Genomic DNA, 7,282 nt, shown 5'->3' on the forward strand with positions numbered 1-7,282 from the left:
TAGACTAACTAAATCATACATACATACGGACTATTATAGCAATAGGATATACCCCAGGAACCATTTCCTACTATCATTTTCACCTCTGAGAAAACACTTTGCAGTCTATAACAGTAATTCTCCCTGACCTGAAATACAAGCCGGAAAATATTGAAAAGAACAGTAAGAGGGTCGGCACGGTGGCACAAGCAGTTAAGTGTGTGTGCTCTGCTGCGGCAGCCCAGGGTTCGCCGGTTCGGATCCGGGGCGTGCACCAACGCACTGCTTGGCAAGCCATGCTGTGGCGGCGTCCCATATAAAGTGGAGGAAGATGCGCACGGATGTTAGCCCAGGGCCAGTCTTCCTCAGCAAAAAAAGAGGAGGATTGGCAGATGTTAGCACAGGGCTGATCTCCTGACACACACACACAAAAGAACAGTAAGAAATGGCAAAAATGGGAATATACAAGCAAATTAAGAAATACAGAAAAAAAGCTTAAAAATTACATTCATCTGTGAAAGACAGTGTATTATTCAGTATCAATAGCAGAACATCAATCTGAGTGCAACACTCTGTAATTAGAGCATATAATGTAGAACGCAATGATATGAATATTCAAAGCTACTGTCTTGCCCTAACGAATTTTATTTTATAGAAAGTAAAAACTTTATATATAAATATAAAAATATTATTTACATATATTAAACAGCTTAAGAGAATCAGAGTTATATTTTCAATGAAAAGGTTACAAGATTACAAAAAATGATTTGTTATTGAATCTTTTAAACCAGAGATGGTAGAAATAAGAGATCAGACTTTACAAAAAGAAATGATTTCTATTAGCAAAAAGAACCTACTGTTCAGATCTGGTCATACGATACCAGGTTATTTCAGGGCTTTCTGTTTATTTCATTTTAATTAAGTACTATTACTTTACAAATGATATTTTAACAAATGTTATCAAACATAATTTTAACCAACAAAATAAAAATTCATGATAATTCAAAGAACGACAGAGTTAAAGAACCACCATATAATTGGCATGATAACAAACATTGAAAATTAATTCCAAGTTAATAGTTTTGAGGGTGGGGATTGAAAATGACCTCTCAGAAGTCATCTAGCCCAACATGTTTGCTTTTCCAATGAAGATTTACATTAACTTCTCACCTTTTCTGTGTTAATGATGGCATATCACTTAAATATACATTAGACACTTTTCCATACCTACATGTTGTCCTCTTTTAGAGAGCAATTGTAAGGAGAAACACTGTTTTTCGTGAGCAGTTTTACGCAAAACCTCCTATTATGGGCAATCACAGAACTAAGAATGAAATATGATAAGCCAACGGATTGTGTAACAGTTACCAATGAACACCAAAATACTACTCAGTGGTTACTTGAGAAGGGTAAAAAAAAAAAACCCAACACCACATTAATGGTTTTAACAGGCTACTTGGCACAATATTTGAGGGAAAATATATAAGTATTACATATAGGTTTTTATTCTCTTGTTATCAACCATTTCTCTTATGTTTCATTATATTATGTCTGGCTTTATTTCTCCTTTGCTTATAAAATTGGATGGCTGGAGAACATTTACAGGCAAATAAAAATGCAGCAAGACTTAAGTGATGAGAATTCTATCATTTCTGTTAACTCTTGTTAAAGCTTTAGTGTTCCTATGATATACTACTACAGTACTTTGAATTTATATAGCACCTGTCCGCTGAAGAGCCAAGGCTTACATAGCTCGCTTATCCTTTCAGCATGCCTGTGAAATACATAGATTGGAAACAGATGGCTTACAAATAAAGTAAAAATCAGATATGAACACAGAGAACTTCCATGATTTACTTAAGATGGCCCATCTGTCCAAACTGTAGAGGACTAAAAGACCCTGGATTCCACGCTTAATGCCTTTTCCAATAAACGACACTACATCCTTACCATCAAACAAATTTCTAGACTGTTAGGAAAAATTAAGCTTTCTCATAATATAAGACCAGTAGGTTTAATGTGCCAAAAATTCTTGTTAAGAAATGATATAAATGCTACCTCTATATTTTAAAGAACTAACGTTAGTCATGGTATAAGCCAGCGGTGAGCATCTTCCTGAAGAGTCACCAATTTGCCAACAAAGTATTTAGCTTGGTTCAATATAGATGCATTAAAATTTGAAAAATCAACTGATAAATATAACTGAAATAAGCCAGACTCTAACCATTTGAAAAAAAATTCCCAGGAAACCAAAAACCTTGAGCCATGCCCTCATTTTATAAATGAGAAAATGCATGGTGTCTGGCATATGCATGTACCAATGTTAGTCACCAATATAATAATTTGAAGTGACTTTCTCAAGGTCATGCTATGAGTCAGTGGCAGAGCCATGTATAGAACCCAGTTCTCCTGAAGCCAAGTCCAACATACTTCCCCCTTAATATTTTAATTTTCATTTAACAACAATGCTCTTTCATCCCTAAAACAGTTCGAACTTACTGATATTTGTCTTTCAAGCATTAAGAGCAAGGCAAATTCAATATTATTAAACATATTGAATTTTTGGAAACTGCCTCGCCTTCATAACTGCAAGTTGGACAAAGTATTATCAGATCTTCTCCTGAGGCTGACATTTCAGGATTAGGCAGTTTTTTATATTTCTAAGCCATACTTTAACCAAAGCTCTCTCATAACTAAAAACAGCTAGTCGTGACCACGGGTATCTAAGAGCTTCCAACAGTGTAACGTATCCACAAATCTTTTGAAACTTCCAAGGCATTGAACATACGTTATTTGGTATATCACTCTCTAGAATAGTTACACAGACTCAAAACATAATCTTGCTGTTTTCTTCTAAATTGAGTTTTATTATTTTCACAGATCAAATTTTCCCCCCTCTGGATTACTTTTTACCAAAAGAAAAACTGTCATATGAGCAAGTACAGAATGATTCTAAAAACAGATACCCAAGTTGTCATGTACTGATAGATGTTCATTTTCAATTTTATATCAGCTACTTTTGGAATCTGTACTAAACAGCAAAAAACAGTTTGGAATACACATTCCATCTAGATTATGCTACATCAAACACAGTAGCAAATTCATGAATTTATCATATGTGCTAAAAATATGTCAGTAAATTTCTTGGAAAGGCAAGTAGAAATAATGCCTAAAACAAACATGGAATAGTGGCAAGTGGACTTTCTTCCTTTTCCTTGTCAGTTTCACCAAAAAGAATCACTTTAGTGCTCAAGCACCATGGCCAAGCTATCCCCTTCTTTTCAGTAACAGTCACGTTGTTTGCACAGGAGCAAAATTTCATTTGGTTTCTGATAGTGCCCTGGATACTGACATTCTGCCAGGATAGTCAGGGTCAAGTCTAATATGCATGTAACCATTTGTAGAAGAGATTTAATCTCAACCAAAATATTACTCACTAGTTATAATTAATCTTACCCAAAATGCCATAAACCTGGACAATTTTAGCAATGGAATCTAAATGATGGCATCAGACTAGAGACCTTGGACTTCCATGTTGACTGTCTGTATTAAGTCAAGGTAGAGCATAATTGTTTGGTTCTCCACCCCATGTAAAGAAAAAGGTTGAAAACTTGCTAGATCTAACAGTAGAAATTAAGAATTAGACTCACAACTCCCTAATTTTAATAAAACCCGGGTTCATTAGATCATACCACTACAAAATGAAGTCAGTGGTTTTAAATGAGTGGACATCCGAAGACAATGAAATGCTGTGGACCGAGAACCTAGGGATGATCCTATTTTGACATCAGTTAGTAATATTTTAAAAAGAGCTTATCTCCCTACCACTGTAACCTAGTTGGATAGTTGTACTCTCCTTTTTTTGAGGTTAATTATTTGTTAGTTCAGTCTAAAATTATATTATCACCTCACTTCCACTAGGGGGGTCTATCTCCCAGTGTAGTTAACTCCAATAACTCAGGTGCAGATTAAATCCACTTCCAACTAATCTGTGCCGCAAGGCTAGCCTTGGGGTCAGAACTATGTGCTTTAAAGTAGTTCTAGTTTTTAGGCTCAGAAACCCATGCACAGCGTGGAAATGGAGCGCTCCAGTCATTCAGAGGTTGCTACAGTAGTCAAAGGGTTTTTGGCTAAAGGCATACAAAATCTCTTAAATGTTCCCAGTTTCATTTTTAGCTGTCCTAGTTGTTTTCAAGGCTGAATTATGTATCAACTGGATCCATTTTTGTAAATAAGGAAAGCTTTTAAGCTCCTGACCTCACGAGATTTCTCTGCCCATTTCTATACTCTGTAATATATAATCCAAATAGCAAAACTGCCACGTTTTTCCAACAGTAACCTTAACTTGGGCCACATGGGCGGGTATTGGTCAATATGGGAGTTGTTTGTGTCCTCTTATTATTCTACCCAACTATTAACAGGCAAAAACCCAACCAGCTGGATTTATCAAATTTATTGTCCACTGTTTTTGTGCCTGATTTCTGATCTAATTAATTCCAAGCCACAATAACTGATAGTTAATTTTAGTCAAGAGATTATCCACCACCTTCAAGCAGATGCCTAATATAGAGACCAGTTCAATTAGAATATAGGGCAGACCCAGGAATGCGGACAAAGCCTTATTTTTTTTAACACTATCTTATGGTATATGGTTTCAAATCTATCATTTAGGGATGAAATAGGGCGTGACTAAAAGGGCGATTTTCCTAGAAAATAATTAGTAAGATATTTTTAAAATTTAGAAAAGCCATAACTAGATTGAAGGGCCACAAGGGAGAGATATGTCCCAGCACAAACATATTTCAAGACCTTATTTTAAAAACAGCTCCTGTTTTTATTTTGGATAAAATCTGAGCAACAAATTCTCTTTCTGTTCCTCTCACCCAAATCCAAGTAGAATTCCCTGGAGTAGAGGCTAGTTCACACCCCCCTCTCCCTTTTTTCGTCGTGGTAATTTTTGGAAAATGGGCTTCAGCCATTACATTCCAGTTTTCAAGTCAAAATAAGTCATGTGACCATTACCCTAGGGGCATCAGATACTTGGCTCACGTGACGCCAATTGGCATGTGTGGGACTTCGGCCACTTTGTTGGAATTCACTGTAAATTGCATCTCCAGGATCAAGTTTAGGCTCCCAAATACATTGTGACATCCATAAAGTAGAGTAAGTGCTTAACCTCTCAGTAGTTTTTAATTTCACCTATGGTTTCTACCTACTGCGCGGCCAGCCAGGCTCTCTTCCCCACCCCTCACCCCTCGTAACAGGCCGCCCCCCCCCCCCAGCATCCCGTCTGTGTGATCTTACATGGTGAGGCTCTCCAACCCAGTTAGTTCTCAACTCAACCTTCTGCACCACCGGGGATGTTGTACAGATCAAGTGAGGAGCAAGAAGCATTGCGTATGGCAAGTGTCAGATAGCATTAACCCCACTCCACCTCCCAGGCTGGGATCATCTCCTGCCCTGGAGCCGAGCCGTCGGACCTGCCAGCACACTAGAGCAGTAGCAGCAGCAGCGGCGGCGGCGGCGGCGGCGGCGGCAACTTTGGGACTGGCGAGAAGCCGGGGCGGGGGAGGTCGGCGTCCCCCGGCCTCTCATTAGAGCGCTTAAGTACTGCGGGTGGAGAAAAGTAAACACCGGCAAGTGCAGCTGTGTGGGGGGAGGGTGGATGTTATCCCCCCTCCCACCGCCCCTTGGGCTCTGCCTCCCAGCGAGCCCCGAGAGGTCCCGGGCTGCCGCTGCCGGGACCGCGCGCTCAGGGCTGCAGAGCCGGAGGAGCTGAGGAGGGAGCAGGCAGGCGGCGCGCGGTCTGGAGAGAGGAGAACGGAAAGGTACTGCCCAAATGGCCCGGAGATGTTCTGCTACTGAAAGGAAAAAAGTGCTTACTCATAGGGAGACGCGGTGCGATCGCGACGCTCTCGCTAATGGCAAGGGAAGCAGGCGGAAAGCAGGCAACCGGAGCCTCGTTCCTTCCCTGGGCCACGGCACCCCCTCAGAGCCCCGGGGTCCGGGTGAGCCCGCGAGGTCACCCGAGGCGGGCAAGCGGGGGCTGGAGGCGTCGCAGGCTGCCGGCTCTGGGATTTCCTGAGTCCGGAGCGAGAGTTGGGGGGGGGGGGGGTGGCAGTAGCTGGAGAAGGACGACAGAGGGAAGTTAGGCGCTCGGTTTCCACTTTGGGGCCGCCACCACGGAAGGGGAGAAGGGCAAGTGTTGGCGTCAAGGACTCCAGCGCAAGGTTGGCAACAAGTTAAGAGCAACTAGTGAGAAAGCACCATTTCTATAGTTAAGACAGAAAACGTGTTTGCGGCGGGGTGGTGGTCGTGGGGAACACTCTGTCACTCTCACCCATCCTTCATGCGAAGGATCGGTTTGGCGCCCAAGGGCTAGAACTGAAATTTCTCCAGCCTCCCTCTCTGCCCCTCGCCCCCCATGCAGGCACGTTCCTGCTGAGGTTCCCGGAGATGCTCTCCCCTGGACCCACTCCTGCCCACGCCCAGGGAACCCCGCTCCCCTTGTGCCCTCCCGTGCCTACAAAGCACTTACATAAAGTCGCAGAGTACCGGATCTGGCCCGACAGCCTCCGATCGACGCACTCGGACAAGTTCTGCCTCTCGGAATCTTTGCTGCTGTGGTTCTAAAGCCAGCGCTCCCTCCCCTCCTGCCAGCCCCCTCCGCCCCTCGGCTGCCGCCATTGGCTCGAGTGGTGCTAGCAGTCGGCCTGGGAACCAAGAAGGGGATTGGACCACGAGCCTGTCACATCAACTGGGTGGGAGCCGGGAGAATAATCACCGGGATGGGCGCCCAGGAGGGATGGGGATTGTAACTGCGGCAAGGAGCGGAGACTGGTCCCCCGCGCCTGCTTCTCCTTCTCTCTGGCTAAGAACAGATTAGGCGTCCATAGTGCCTGGCTCGGAGTACATATTCAAAAAAAATCTTGTGGAATAAATGAAAAGATGGGAATGTCGGGAACGAGAGTTTGAACGTTACCAAGCCCCTATTTAAGTCTGTGTAGCGTACAGTTTCTCCCCGGCAGCGTGAAGAGAATCTCGGGATGGGAAGGGACATTACTAGTAGTTTCGTCTGCTACTCATCAGCCCAGGTGTGGAACAACGCAGAGGGAAAACCTCAGCAATCCTCCTTCTCCTTACGAGGTCTAGGGAGCAGAATATGGACAGGACGGGGCTCTCATGTCTTTGGCTTCGTGCCAAGTAAATTGTTGCCCCAAATCACCTGTCTGGTGTGTTTCTCCGTGCAGAAAGGGATGAGAGGTGGAGGTTCGAAGGGATGGTGGACGTAACGTGGTTCCAC

At 43.0% G+C, this 7,282-nt stretch overlaps 1 protein-coding gene across 2 annotated transcripts in view; it reads right to left on the reverse strand.

Moving 5' to 3' along the window:
* PLS3 (plastin 3) overlaps positions 1–6,646 on the reverse strand; it is an 80,132-nt gene extending 73,486 nt beyond the window's left edge. Inside the window, exon 1 of one of the 2 annotated variants that reach the window (XM_087426511.1) lies at positions 6,518–6,646. The gene's annotated coding sequence lies outside the window, so the exon portion shown is untranslated. The remainder of the gene's footprint in view (positions 1–6,517) is intronic. The other variant, XM_004440511.3, reaches the window with a different exon arrangement.
* Positions 6,647–7,282: the final 636 nt, after the last annotated feature.

This window comes from Ceratotherium simum, chromosome X (assembly GCF_057802395.1).
Source record: "Ceratotherium simum simum isolate JZ-2026a chromosome X, ASM5780239v1, whole genome shotgun sequence".
In the NCBI taxonomy this organism is placed as follows: Eukaryota; Metazoa; Chordata; class Mammalia; order Perissodactyla; family Rhinocerotidae; genus Ceratotherium; species Ceratotherium simum.